The sequence below is a fragment of the Lathyrus oleraceus genome, chromosome 1 (assembly GCF_024323335.1).
Source record: "Lathyrus oleraceus cultivar Zhongwan6 chromosome 1, CAAS_Psat_ZW6_1.0, whole genome shotgun sequence".
NCBI classification, from domain to species: Eukaryota; Viridiplantae; Streptophyta; class Magnoliopsida; order Fabales; family Fabaceae; genus Lathyrus; species Lathyrus oleraceus.
Genome location: NC_066579.1, coordinates 24050130 through 24066404, shown reverse-complemented (window position 1 = coordinate 24066404; position 16275 = coordinate 24050130).

Sequence of the window (16275 nt, the reverse complement as noted above, 5' to 3'; positions counted from 1 at the left end):
ATCGCCTTTTGCTGTGTTGTCATATTCCCCAATACATGCATTTTCCCCGGCAGGGATGTTTTGTTCAAATCTTTCCCCAACCTGAGTCTGGATTTTTATCCGAAGTATCCATTGCGGATAGTTTTGCTGTGTTGGCATATTCCCCAACACATGCACCTTCGAGTCAGCTCGAGTCTTTCCATTGGATTTACTCCCTTTGGAATTCTTTTCCCCAGCTTTGAGTCGTGACCTGCTCACGCGGTTTCAATTCTTTACTCCCCAAGTTTCAAGTCGTGACCTGCTCACGCATTTCTTTCTTATCCCCATTAGAGTCCCTATAGTCTCTGTCTCCCTAGTGAGTGTATTACTCCTATGGATTGTACATTTCTCTAGATGTATTTTCTTCTTTGTGGACACATATCCCCACAGAGTTTGTTTGTTTTGCATACATACATTTGCATTATGAGGTCTCTTAGGGACCAAAATTTGTCTCTTTGTTATTATTTAAGCCCATTCTACCTCGTCGAGACGAAGATTTTAACCTTCACTTCTCCGGCTAGAATGACCTTAAATAGGGGCATCTGTAAGACCCCAATTTTGTCCCTAAGATCCCTCATGGCATCATAGCATTGCATTGCATAGCCTCAAGGATCATTGAGCATCTTGGCTCCCTTTCCCTTTGAGTTGGGATCTCTTGTTAGTGGTTTGAGATCACCAAGCATGCTTGAATTGTATATCATTGCTTTTCTTGTTTTGTTCACTAACCAAAAGCACAAAAATATGTCATTAACATCTTTTGTTTGTAGCTTAAGCAATCACCAGGTCAAGAGCTTCAAGAAGATCCTTTGTGCAAGAGATGAGGTATTTGCTTGAGATGAAGATCACATGATTATTCTAAGGAGCTTACATGAGCTAGGGTTGCATTTTGAAGCAATTTCACCAAGTGGTAGAGGCTCAAGTTAATCAAGTCATTGCAAGGTCATCTGAGGACCAAAAGTCAACTGTGCAATCAACAGAGGGCTGTGAGGTGGGGAAATGAGTTGAGACACCTCAATCACGTTCAAATAAGGCCTATTCATCATTCTAAACATCCATCTTGAAGATTCAAAGGTCATGGCAAAAGTTACTAAAAATGGAAAATGACCTGTAATTCAAAGTTTCCAAATTTGGCAAGATTTTGGTCCACATTCAACTTGACCTTTCAATGTCAAAGAAGTTTCAAATGGATTTTTGATGAACATGAAAGTTGTAGATCTTTGTCTCCCCTTTCCAAAAAGTCCTAATGCTTGTCCATATGGTGAATGGTTGAGAAGTTATGGTCATTTGATCACAAGGTGTGCATGGAAATTCAAAATGGCATAACTTTTGATACAATGCTTCAAATTGGTCCATTCTTTTTGTAAAATGCTCCTTATGTGCAAGACATCTCAAAATGACACCATTTGGCTCATTTGTGCAAAGGAATCATGGCTTGTATTCTCACTATTTCACACATGTGCATTTTGAAGAAAATATTCATTATTCATTATTGGCTTAAGGCACAAGCAAACAAACACTTCCATCATGACCATTGGATGTCCTTAAGTGAATTCCAAGCCTTGCGTGAGGAAGAGCACGTGCAATATGGCCATGCTAGCTCATTTTGCATTTTTTCAAATCACTCCATATCTCCTTAATCTTGATTAACAAATGGAAAGTGTGATTAGCAGCATCATTAGCAAGGCATATAAAAGCTCAAACCCTAATCATAACTGAATAACGGCACCAATTCAGATCTGAAATTTCAAAACTCCCTCCAATTTTCTCTCACTTAGAATTTCAATTTCTTCACACAAACACCAAATATTTTTGTAGATTCTTGATCCTCATGCAATTCTGAGCAAGAATCAACCATTGTTTTGATCAATTGAGCTAGAATTCGAGCAGTTCATGTACATGAACATGTTGATGGAAGTTGGAAATTGAGATAGATCCAAGTGGTTTCATCCGTTTCATTGTGTATAAAGCTTCAAGGTAAGAGCATATGATTGGATCTGGAGCATATGAGAGCTTGAGGATAAGATTTCAGCAACCTCCAATTTCAGGTGATGCAAATTCGATCCTTTCCTTTTGCTTTTTTATGATCATAGAATGATAGATCATGTCTAGTGGAGCATGTACATATGTTTAGATTTGAGTTTGGCTTAGTATTGAGCATGTAGTGTTGAATATAAGTTTTGATTTCATAAATGTTTGCCTTCGATCTGGAGAATCTATGAAGAATTAGGATGAGATGATATGATATTTGGAATCCTTGTTGCAAGGCGGTTCGAATGGTACCGGTTTTATTAATTTCTGGAAAATTTTCGTGGACTGCGTCGCTGGAGATGGCCGGGGAAGACGACCGGAGCTACAACTCCGGCGTCTGAGGTGTACTTAGGGTTTGACTGTGTGATTCCATGTGGATGCTGCGTGTGCCTTGCGTGTACAAATGATTGGAGGAGGTTCTGTTGACTGGACACGTGTGTGTTTGACATGCTGACCGTGCATGCCAACGCGTTTAATGAAACGCTGCGCTTCAAGTGTTTGAATGTGGACCTTAGATCTTGATTGCGTGCCTCATCGTACGGTTGTGGTATTTTCTGAATTGATTAGAATGTTTTCTTTTCCCTCCATATTCCTTTTAATATTTCCATTATTTTGCTCATTTTAGAAAAATCATAAAAAATAGAAAAATGATCCAAATTGACTCCAATTTTTTTCATAGTTTTGTTTTGAATGTCTAGCTTTTTATGGTATTAATTTCATGAATTGTTGATGTCTGGTTTATGATGTGTGAATTTTTGAATCCATGTGGTGTTAATTTGATATGTTGTGTTCAATGCTTTGTGAAATTCTCTATATTGAGCCATTTGATCTGATTTTTTGCATGCTTAATATTCATACATGATGTGAATTTTTGGTCACTGGTTTGGAATTTTTCTCATATGCTATCATCCCTTTTGACACATAGAGATAAGTGTGACAAGTTGTGTCACATTTTTGACATTGAATTGTTACATTTTTGTTCATATATCATTTGAACCTTTCTGGATTTGATTTTTTGCATTATGATTATCCATGACATGAGGAGCTTACATAAAAAATTTCAAAGCCTTTTCATGCATTTCTGATTTGATTTGGATTTTCTAAGTTGGAAGTTCATTTTGTGCACATTTTTTGGTCATTGCATTACATGAGCCATTTGAGATATTTGCTTATTGAATTGATGCTGGTCCTTTTGAGGATATTTTGTGAAGTGTTTGAATGTGAATTGTGTGGAAGATTGAGTTCTGTTTTGATCATTTGATTTGGTTTTGAACTTAGTCTTTGAACTAGTGTTTTGTGCATAAACTGACTGTGCTTTGTGTTTCAGGTTTGGACATTTAGCATTGATGGTTGATTTGTTCTCACTTTGTGAGATGCAAATGATTTGAGTTCTAACTTTTGTTTGTTTTGTAGGATTTTAAGTGATGTGCTTGAGCTCATGAGTTCATTTGAGTGCTTGAGCATTGTTCATTGAGTTGTGCAACTGAGAATGGTTTCACTGTTTGTCTGTTGGTTTAATAACTGAAATACTAAATGTTTAGTCTTTGTACAGGTACCTTAGTTGCTTGCATACTTTAGCTTTTGCTTGAGCTTTGGATTGTGGTTGATACACCACTCAGGTAGTTAGCCTCTTACTTCATGTAGTCTGAAGTCCTGTCACCTTTTTGGCATGCATTTTGCTGGCAAGTCCTCCTTCAAAGGCTCTGTTTGTGTTTGTTTACAATTGTGCCAAAGACCTCCAAGATGAGGCATGTGTTACTTGATAAGTCCTTCAAGAGTTGAGGCAATTGACGGATAAAAGGGATTAGTAGCCAATCCCCCGTTATTCAGTGAGTCGTTCTTTATGCTTGCACTACGTGCTGATGCTTCTGAACATGTACCCAAGATCTTTGTCCAGTGTCTGTCAAGTGGAATAGGATCTCACTTTCTGGATCCCCACGCTTTCTTTGTCATGAGCTCACCCAGGCCAGGGTTAAGAGCATGAGGTCTCATCCTCATTACCTGTTTGATCAACTTCACCCTGACTCTCAATGTTAGTAGTTAAGAGCTACAGTTACCCATTACAGTTTGGCTTGTTTGTCGAGGTTGATATGACCCCTCTTGACTAAAGCCCACCCATTATTTGAGCCTCTCGTATGTATATAGTGGGTGATGATTGTTTACTTGTGAACTTTTGATGTGTGTGCTCTTGAACTAGGAGTTTCCATTTGAGCTTAATTTGAAGATCATTACCATGTTCATTCCAGTGGAAGATACCAGATACATTGAGGATCTCTTATTGAGACTTGTGTGATTGCTTTTGCTTTGTGGTTGATTATTCCAAAGGATGGGAGCCACTTGGATCATCAATATGATCTCAAGAGAGGAACTCCTAGTGTGGTTTCATTGCTTATCCCTCACCTTTTTGTTTCCTTAGGACTTTCCACCCTAACCCAAACCAAAACCTTTTTTGTGCAAACATTTGACTATTGTTTTCAACATTAGAAACCTAAGCCTTATGCTTTTGATTTTCAAACTTTCTTTTCATAACACTCATTTTGAATTGAATCTTTAAGTCAACTTTGACCATCTTTTGTATATACTTCTAATTGGTAAATATAACCCATTCGAATTTCTTTTTGTGGTTCCAATGTCCACTTCTTAATCAAATATTTTCCATAACCTTTAGCTATTAGGTTTGAGTTATCTTTGTGGTAGATGTAATACTCACCTTTATCCTTAGTGATGGGCAATGAGTCTTCCATGCTTATTATAGGGTTAACCCCTCACTAGCATGTTGAAGCTATCCTCACATGGTGGACTTGTGGTTTTTCAGGTTGAGTTTTCTCCCTTTGATAACAAAAGACCTTAAGGCTTTTGGACCAATCAATCCACCAATTTGTTTTGAGATTTTTTACCCGAACTACGAGGTTTTGATCCTAATCTTTTTATAAGAGGGTACGTAGGCAATTGATTTATCCATCCAAACACAAAAATGTAAATAACTTGTATATTCTCTTCTCATCTCTTCAATCATGTTTGCACAAATAAACTTTTCACAAATAATAACCTTTGCAACAAGTATGAAAAGGGCTCCCTAGGACTACCTAGGATGTTTTGGGTGCCTAACACCTTCCCATTGCATAACCAACCCCCTTATCCAGATCTCTGTTTCTTTTACTAGTTTTGTTTGTAAAACATTTAGGTTTTTGTTCGCTTTCTAACCATTCCTTTGGATAAATAGAAGTGCGGTGGCGACTCGAATTTGTATGATTTACCTTAGATTTAGTCAATATCTCCAATGGTAACGAATACACCGCTACACTATGCTTTCAATTTTTGAAAATCATGAAGTTCATATGAACCCCACAAAATTTCCACTTCTGATTTCTCTCAATCTAGAGATCTAGAATGGAATTGAGTGGTACAGGGGTGATGTACATCACCCCAGCTTTCGAACGATGTCTGGATCGTGCATTTTTGTTGCCATTTTTTCCTCTGCAATTTTTGGACCTCGCCGGAGCTGGCCGGAGAAGACGGTGGCGCTGGCCACCGTCTGGTCTCCAGATTCAATCAGGAGCGTCCATTACCTTTTCCAGATTGAATCTCGTGCATCCATTGTTATGACTTTATTAAAGGCTAAGGGTGTCTCATTTGACTAAGGAGTTTGGTGAACGCGCGCTTCTAGGTCGTGTGATGATCCACGTCAATTAATGAAGGATCATCCAACGCTCTACGTTTTTTCTCTTTTTCTAATTTCTGATTTTAATTTCTTTCATTTCTTTTAATTCCATTTCATTTCAAAAATTCATATCTCTCTCATTATTGGTCCAAAAATTATGGGACCAATTTCATTCTTCTCCTTTTAATTTCTACTTTCTAAAAATGATTTTTAATATTTTTTATTTTATCATTTGATATTTTTTAGTAATTTTATCTTTTCTGGTTATTTTTAATTCATTTTAAATAGTTTTTGATATTCAAAAAATACAAAAATATTTTTCCAACCTCTTTGAATGATGATAGATCTATGAAAAATATTCTCATCAATTTATTAATTGATTTGAGATTTATTTGAGATTTTAGTTCAATTAGGTTATTTTTATGCATTTTTAATTGATTTAAAATAGTTTCTGACTTTTAAAAATGCTGAAATTTTTTGTCAAACTTTGTTTGACTTTGTTGAACTTGTGATAATTTACTTGGACTTTTCAAAGTTGATTTGAAGTAAGTTTGAAGTTTGACCTTTCTTTATTATTTTAATTCAAGTTTTATTTTAATATTAAAAAATGCCAAAAATATTTTATTTGTTTCTTGACTTCTAATCTTCATTTTGCTTCTGTTTTCTATTGTTTGACCTTGATCTTCTTTATCTTTGGTCAATGCTTGTTGATTATCTCATTCTATTTCCATTAATGCACTTTAATTCTTCATCTTCTTCTTCTTCTTCTTTTTCTTTTTGATCAATGAGTTAAAGATTGGTGGTTAGCATTGATACATGGAGGTTTAATCTTCCTTGATTCAAATCTAATTCATCTTGATCATGGATCAAGTGAATGGCTTTGCATTAAGGATAGGTTGCTTCCTAAATCATGCAAAGAACCTAAATCAATACAAGATCATTTCTCATCTTCTTTTTTTGGCATGGCAAGTTGTTGGAGTTTGATTCACTAATCAAGACCTCTAACTTGTGTTGTTGCCTACATTATTATTGATCGGCCTCAGATAGTTGTGACTTCTACATAAATCTAATTACGATTGCTTAACATAGCGCTAAATTTGCCTTATGGCACACTAACTATTAACACTAACTATTAACACTAACTATTAACCATTAACATTTACTTCTTGCACTTTACATTTATGCAATTTACTATTCTTGCACATATTATTCATTTGCTTTTCTCCTTTGCTCATTTGAGCACATGTTTATGTTAATGCAATTTTCCTTTTGCTCACTTGAGCACATGATTGTGTATATTATTGTGCTTGTGTTTTGTTTTGATTATTGTGGACCAAATGCAAAGAAATGGACAAATGGACTTAGTTTCTAGGGCTTTCCCTATGCAAATTGGAGTAAAAGGACCTTTATGTTGAAGATGGATTGGAAGAACCAAATCTCTAAACCCACTCTTGTCCATTCTTGATTTACTTCATAGAATTCTTTGATGTGTGTGCTTTTGTGCTAGGGGATCCTATGAGGGCTCAAATTGAAGAACCATTGCCATGTTCATCCAAAGTGAAAGATACAAGAGCCATTTGGGGGATCTTCTAAGAGCTTGTTTGACTATGTTGATTGCTTGAGCTTACAATTATTTTTGCTTGCATATTCCAAAGAATGGGAGCTACTTGGATCATCAATATGATCTCAAGAGAGGAACTCAATTTGTGGTCTTGTTTCTTATCCCTCATCTCTTGTATGATTAGGACTTAGCCGTTCTTCTTCTTCCCTCCACTCTAACCCAAGCCAAAACTTTTGTGCAAACATTTAACACTTCTTTTCAAAATATTAGAAACCTAAGCATTATGCTTTTGATTTTCAAACTCTTTTTCATAACACTTATTTTGAATTGAACCTTTAAATCAACTTTGACCATATTTTGTAAATACTTTTCATTGGTAAATATAACCCATTCAAATACTTTTGTGGTTTCAATGGCCACTTTCTTAATCAAAAACTTTTCATAACCTTTAGCTATTAGGTTTGAGTTATCCTTGAGGTAGATGTAATACTCACCTTTATCCTTAGTGATGGACAATGAGTCTTCCATGCTTATTATAGGGTTAACCCCTCACTAGCATGTTGAAGCTATCCTCACATGGTGGATTTGTGGTTTTAGGTTGAGTTTTCTCCCTTGGATAACAAAAGACCTTAAGGCTTTTGGACCAGTCAATTCACCAACTCATTTTGAGATTTTTACCCCGAACTACGAGGTTTTGATCCTAATCTTTTTTAAGATGGTACGTAGGCAATGTGTTTATCCATCCAAACACAAAATGTAAATAACTTGTATATTCTCTTCTCATCTCTCCACTCATGTTTGCACAAACAAATTTTCACAAAATACCAACCTTACAACAAATGTGAAAAGGGCTCCCTAGGAGTACCTAGGATGTTTTAGGTGCTTAACACCTTCCCATTGCATAACCAACCCCCTTACCCCCGATCTCTGACATTTTTACTATTTTTTTATTCGATTAAACTTTTATGTTTTTGTTCGCTTTCTAACCATTCCTTTGGATAAATAGAAGTGCGGTGGCGACTCGACTTGTATGATTTACCTTGGATTTAGTCAATATCTCTAATGGTAACGAATACCCCGCTACACTATCCAAGTGCAGTTAGGTCATCCAGGTCTTCCCAAGCTACAAAAGTTGGTGCCAAAATTATCCACTTTACATTATGAGTCTTGTCAATTAGGGAAACATACTCGTAGTCACTTTACCGATAGAGTCAATAAATAGGTTGTGCTCCCTTTTGCTTTAGTTCACTATGATGTTAGGGGTCCATCGCGTACTGAGTCTACTTCACCCAATTCTTCCTCGAGTCTTCGGGTCAACATATTTTCTACACAATCTCTCCCTTAGACATGATAAACTATCAGCTCGATCACTCAAGTGTACCTTTCCTGGTTATCACTTATCCAAAAAGGGTTATTGTTTCTATTCACATACTCTACAATGATACCTCATATCATCCGATGTTACCTTCTTTGATTTTGTTCCATATTTTGATTCCAACCAAGCAACTCCAGAACCCCATCAGAAAAGCACTCCCATACATCTTCTAGAAGTCCCATCTGTCATTATTCCCCATCATTCCAGGGAACCTGGAACACTAAATACCCCTGCAGTTGACCCTACCCCCACTTCTCGTCCACTTCAAACATGTCAGCGCCACCAGTCAATGCCTATCGTACCCATCCCTGAGGTCATACCTTCCCCTGAGGTTATTGCAGACTCTCCTTCGATGCCTTCGCTATCACCGAATCTGATCCTGCAAGCTTATTATGATCTCCCGATTACCCTTCAAAAAGGTATACGTCAAACACGAAATCCTTCTCCAAATTATATTGGTTTATGTTATCATCGTCTTTCCCTTTATAATATACTTTTTGTCTTATTTGTCTTTGATTTCTATTTCTAAAACTCCATGTGCGGCATTATCTCACTCAGAGTGGAGGCAAGAAATGATTGATGAAATGTGTGCACCTAAAAGTAGTGGTACTTGGGAACTGGTTCCTCTACCCCCTGAGAAATTTTTAGCAGGTTGTCGTTGGCTTTATATAGTGAAGGTTGGACCAGATGGTAAGATCGATCGATTTAAAGCTCACTTTGTAGTCAAAGGATACACCCAAATTTTTTGGGTTGGATTATAATGATACCTTCTCGTCTATAGCAAAGATGACATCTATAAGACTTTTTCTAGCCATTACATCCATTCGACATTGGCCTCTTCATCAACTTAACATCAAAAATGATTTTTTTACATGGTGATATTGAAGAGGAGGTATATATGGAGAAACCACATGGGTTTGTTGCTCAAGGGGAGTTATTGAATATGGTTTATAGGCTACTCAAGTCTCTTTATGATCTTAAGCAATCTCCAAGAGCTTGGTTTGGCAGATTCAGCGATGTAGTACAAAAGTTTGGTATGGTCTGTAGTGAAGCTGACCATTCTGTTTTTTATCGTCACTCAGCCCAAGGGTGCATCTATCTTATTATGTATGTAGATGATATCGTCATAACTGATAGTGATTAGCAGGGAATACTCCAGGTGAAACAACATCTCTCAAATCAATTTCAGACAAAAGATATTGGTAAACTTAGCTACTTCTTGGGAATTGAGGTGGCCCAATCTAAAGATGGTTTGGTGATTTCCTAGCTGAAATATGCTATGGATATTTTGGAAGAAACACAATTTGGGAGTGCTAAACCAGTTGATACTCCTATGGATCCAAGTGTCAAACTTCTACCTAATCAGGGGGAGCCTTTATCTGACCTAGGAAGATATATGATATTATTTGGAAAGTTGAATTAACTCACAGTCACTCGTTCGGACATTTATTTGCAATTAGTGTGGTAAGCCAGTTCTTGAATTCCCCTTGTAAGGAACACATGGAAGTTGTTATCCGAATTTTGAGATACATAAAATGTGCTCTAGGAAAATGTCTCGTGTATAAAAATAAAGGACATACTCAGATAGTTGGATACTCTATGGGCATGATCACCCATTGATAAAGGATCCATCTTTGGGTATTATGTACTTGTTGGAGGAAAGCTTATATCCTGGAAAAGTAAGAAACAAAATGTAGTTGCAAGGTCAAGCGTCGAGGAAGAATATATGGCCATGGCAATGGAAACATGTGAACTTGTTTGGTTAAAACAATTGCTCAAGGAACTTAAAATTGAAGAAGTAAGACCAATGCCACTTATTTGTGATAATCAACCTGCATTGCACATTGCTTCAAATCCAGTCTTCCATGAGAAGACCAAACGTATAGAGATAGACTGTCACTTTGTCAGAGAGAATATCGAGTCAGACGACATCATCACAAGCTTTGTCAACTCTAATGACCAATTGGCATATGTGTTTACAAAATCCACGCGAAGTTCCATAACCAACTATATATGTAACAAGCTTGGTGCATTTGACTTATATGCTCAAGCTTTATGGGAAGTGTTGTTAATTATACATGTATATAATAGAGTAGGATATCTATGTAATTAATACTCAAATCTATATTTTTTTCCTATATAAATCATCTTTCAATGTGTTATTCAACACACAGTTTAATCTAAATGTCTCTTAGTCTCGCCCATTTCAATAATAACAACGACCCGACAAATTTTTATCTTTTGGTAGTATTTCTTTCAGCAAATCAAGCAATTTCATGAAACTTTTATCTGACCATCCATTTTTTTCCTTCAGATTAAATAATTTTACCACCGCAGACAATCATGTAAAACTTGTGCACCCCTTATATAAAGGGGTATCCTTATCACTATATAAAGTATCATAAATACAGACTTTTCTAAAAGAAGATTCTCTAATATCACATAACATATCTTTTAGTCAATCATCCATATCTCCATCTTCATTAACTTTATGAATTTGTGATGCCCTATTTCGCTTTTTATCCACTTCATCATGCCACGTCCATATATTATAGTTTTTACATATACCATCACAACATAGGTGATTTAATATTGCTTCCTTTATACCTTTATTGATATTCCCACAAATAACACAAGGACAATAAAACATAACATCATTTTTGGGAAGATTTTGTTCAGCCTATTCAAGGAATTCAAAAACTCCTTTCTCATATATCGGACCTAATATATAAGCATTCATCTAACTATCATCCATAATAAATTCTGAAATTTATATTAAAAGAATAATATGAATGACACACAAAACCTAAACCCAAAGCATATCCAAACCTAAAGCATATTCATAACAATAGTATAACACTAAACCTAAAGCATATGCATACCCATCACAATAATATAATATTTAACAACAAAAAACGCAATGAACTATGAATCAGGAACAATATGAACACAAGGTTTCAAAAACGCAATGAGCTGTGAACCAGGAACAATATGAACACAAGGTTTCAAAACCACAACGAAAGCAATGAAAATCAGCCATGAAAAGTAACAATAAAATCAACAAAAAGGAATAAAATCAATGAACATCAACCATGAAAACTAATGTATTGTACTTCGAAGAGGAGGAAGAGACCGAATGAATGAAGATGGTGAACACAAAATGATGTAGTCGAAATATGCTAGGATTGTTAGCATATCGAATTAAGCCTGTTTGTTATGCTTGATTGTTTAAGTTAGCATGTTCTCTAAGTTATCTTACGTAATGTGCCTATGTATAAAATCCCATTAGTTTAGTGTGTTAGTTTTCTTATAAATAGCATACTAGTCTCTCATCATTGTATAAGAAGAATCATAATTAGGGTGAGAGAGGTTATTTTCGATTCTGTAACACTTGGTAATCTTGTTTCAAAGATAAAGTAAAAAATAGCAGTTTATAACCAATTTCATTGTGTTCTTATTGTTTTCTTCTTTTCTGCCATTGTGGGTTTCTTACCAATAAAGAAACCAATTATACTTTGTAATTCATGTATCGTTTTCACAACAAATTGGTGTGGTGAGCATGGAGAAGATTTCATAAATAAAGTATGAGATTGAAAAGTGCACCAGAGTGATCGATTTCGGTATGTGGCGCTTGAAGATGAAAGCCCTACTGGTTCTGCAAGGTTGCATAGAAGCGTTGAAGGGAGCTGCAACCATGGACGATGCATTAAAGCAGGAGGTTGTAAGTGGTTCCGCAAATTTTGCATCCACGAAACTTGTGTCGAAGATAAAATTATGGCACATGAGATTGAACCATGTCCACGAAAAGGCCTGGTCAAACTGGGGAAGCAGAACCTGCTAGGTGGTGACAAAGTCGAGAAGTTGGAGTTTTTTTAACCTTGTGTATTTGGTAAATCCTGTAGGGTGAAGTTTAAACAAGGTAAACAAAGAACACATGGATCCATTAATTATATTCATGACAATCTTTGGGGGTCTACAAGGAATCCTTCACATTCAGATGCAAGGTATTTTCTATCCATAGTTGATGACTATTCTAGAAATTTATGGGTATTCATTTAGAATACTAAGGATGAAACTTTTGAAAATTTTAAGAGTTGTAAGATTCTGGTTGAAACTCAGACTCACAGAAAGGTTAAGAGGTTGAGAACCGACAATGGCATTGAGTTCTGCAATGATGTTTTCGATAGTTACCGTGTCGAGTCTGGGATTGCAAGGCATAAGACTATGGCAGGTACTCCTTAGCGAAATGGCTTAGTTGAGAGATTCAATCGAACAATCCTTGAAAGGGTTAGATGCATGTTGGTTAGTGCTGGATTGAAGAAGGTATTTTAGGTAGAGGTTGTTTCGACATTAACTTATTTGATAAATAGATGTCCCTCGACTGCCTTGGGAATGCAGACACCTGAAGAAGTTTAGTCATCCATCAGATCTCGACAAACTGGGAGTATTTGGTTGTCTAGCCTATGCTCATATTAGACAAGACAAGGTCGAACCTAGAGCTCTGAGATACATGTTCCTTGGATATCCTGAGGGAGTCAGAGGTTATAGGTTGTGGTGCCTAAAACCAGGTCATAGAAAATGTATCACAAGTCGTGATGTAGTTTTCAATGAAGTCGTGATGGCGTTCAAGAAAACTGGTGATGCTGGTCGAAGTGCAAAAATATTTAGAGAAGAGCTGGAGCTGGGAGAAATAACTGGTGAAACATAACGATGTTGAATTGCATGACCTAGACTAAGTCAAAGAAGAAGACCAAGATGCTGCAAAAAATTGAGGAAACTGTCGATGATTACCTGCTGGCAAGAGATATGCCGAGAAAAGTCATCAAGCCACCTCAAAGACTTGGGTATACAGATCTCATAGCTTATGCCGTAATCTCTTCAAGTGAGGTTCTAGACGAAGAACCTATAGACTATAAGGAAGTTATGAGGAGTCAAAATAAGATTGAATGGCTAAAGGCCATGGATGATGAGATTAAGTCTCTTCATGATAACCACTGTATGCATTTGATAAAGTTGCACGAAGAAAACTAGTTTGTTCCCTTGATATTACAGAATTTGTTCCAAGGTGGAGATTTTGGAGATATTAGATCGAACTCTAGTATGGTCTAAGGGTACCTTCTTGATTCGACAATCCGACAGGAGCTTAGCATGTCGTCAAAGTCTGTTCACATGTTGTAGTCGAAATATGCTAGGATTGTTAGCATGTCGAATTGGGCATGTTTGTTATGCCTAATTGTTTAAGTTAGCTTGTGTAATGGGTCTGTGTGTAAAATCCCATTAATTTAGTGTGTTAGTTTTCTTATAAATAACATACTAGACTCTCATTATCGTATAAGGCAAATCCTAATTAGGGTGAGAGGTTATTTTCTATTCTGTAACACTTGTAATCTTATTTCAAAGAGAAGGTAAAGAATAGCACTTTATAACCAATTTCATTGTGTTCTTATTTTTTCTTCTTTTTTACCCTTGTGGGTTTCTTACAGATCAAGAAGTCAATTATAATTTGTGATTTCAGCATCGTTTTCACAACAAGGGTCTCAACAAGATCAACATTAAAACTGTAGGATTTAAGGTCTCAACAACAACAACAACAATTATAACAACAATATTATAACACGAATAATGGGAATGTTTCATGCACTGGAAATGTGAAAAAGAAATCAGAGAAATTAATTGTTTGCATCCTTCTTACAGGTTTTGTGTTTCCTTTCCTTTTTTTCGTGCAAACTAGAGAAGATATGACTCAGGTTAGTGAAGAATAGTGCTTCACACGTTATAAAAATGAATTTTCTCTATGGCGTCATTATATTCTCAAAGGGAAATAAGCTAATACTTCATTCAAATATTTTATTTTAATTTAAAAGGAGTAACTTTTTATCTCTGTCCCTTTGACTAACAGTGGGAATTTTTTTTTTATTTTAATTTTAAAAAATGAACATGTCAACGATTGATAAGATTGAATGAGGTAAACATTAAAAATTCTCAAAGGGAAATTTTTAAAAAAATGAACCGATCAATCTCATTAAAAAATGAACATGTCAACGATTGTTGATTGCTATATCCCATTAACATGTATGACTATAATTAAAAACCACTCCTTCTTTATTAGAAATCAAATACTATGATGTTGTCTCATGAACTCTCATTTCTATATCTATTTATTTATTCTAAAATCATCTCACATAGCAAAATGATCATCATAATACTTATATTTTTTTAATTATATGCAGTATTCACATAATTTATGCATCATGTTACAGAGTTGTAATGGAAGACAATTTATACAGTAAAAATAAATGGGAGAAAATAAGAAAAGTAATAAAAGGTAGTTACTTATTACTATATCCCATTAACATGTATGACTATAATTATATCTATTACTTATCTTCCATTTTTACTATGTTTTATTATTCTTGAGAGTTAAGGTTGCTAACACTTTGATGTCAATAACATGCACCAAATTATAAAATTTTCTTGAATGTAGTATCTGTAATGTTTTTGTATATGTTACATGTATTAATTCCCTTTTTTTAAAAGAGGAAGAACATTACAATAGAAAAGAGAGCGTTGGCAGTATCCTGGGGAGAGTGAAATGGAAGATTTTAAATAACAATTGCACTTGCGTTAAGGTGGCATAAAGACTCTCGGGATTTAGGTTAGTACAAATATTGTATCAATGATTTTTGTCGTCGTGATCTAAATTAATCACAACTTATTTATAACTATCTATATATCAAAGGGATACATGATTTTGGACTGAACTATCTTTGTTTCTATACTACCTTTAAAAAAACTCATGCAAGCAATTTTTTACACAATTAAATATCAATAAAAAATAAAATTATTTAAACAAGTTACATGTATATCTCCTTATATTTTCTCTCTTCAAATCTAACTCAACCTCACCAAATCAAAGAATCAAGGTATCATTCTTTCTCTTGAAAATATGTTTTGTTATATTTTTAAATTAATATTTTTTGTGTTGGAATATTTACTAATATGTAACCTCCATGAACCAATTCTCTTCTTTCTTTTTAAGTTTAATTCTTCAAGAGGTGTACACAACAATTCAAAAATAAAATGTGATGAATTTTTTTTAGAGAATAAGTCATTGGAGATGATAAAAGATGCATTTGGTATTACTATCTAAGATATTTACGGTTTGTTCATTTTTTTGTTTTAATTTAACTTCTTTCTCATCTTTTATCTTGAATTTTTTTTAATTTATCAATCTTATTACATTATTCATTTTTCTACTATATTTTTATTCAAAGTTTATGTTTTTTAATTTAAACTACTATTGAAATTAATAAATAATTTTTATTATTTTGTTAATTTTTAATTTTATGGTTTTAATTTACAAATATGATAGTGGGTGTTGCAATTGCGATCATTTCGTAGTTGTAGCATGAATTTTGATTTGTGGGTCTTTGAAATGCAACATTGAAAATGCTTATTAGTAAGCGATAAAGTTTTGAATATATTCTATAATCTATAACTATCTATAAAGGGTATACAGAAAATTGGACTGACTTATTTTCATTCCTATTTTACCCTTTAAACTTCATTTTATGTAATTATAAAAATAAATTGATTACAAAATAGTGCAGATTTTTACCAATGAGTTTGCCT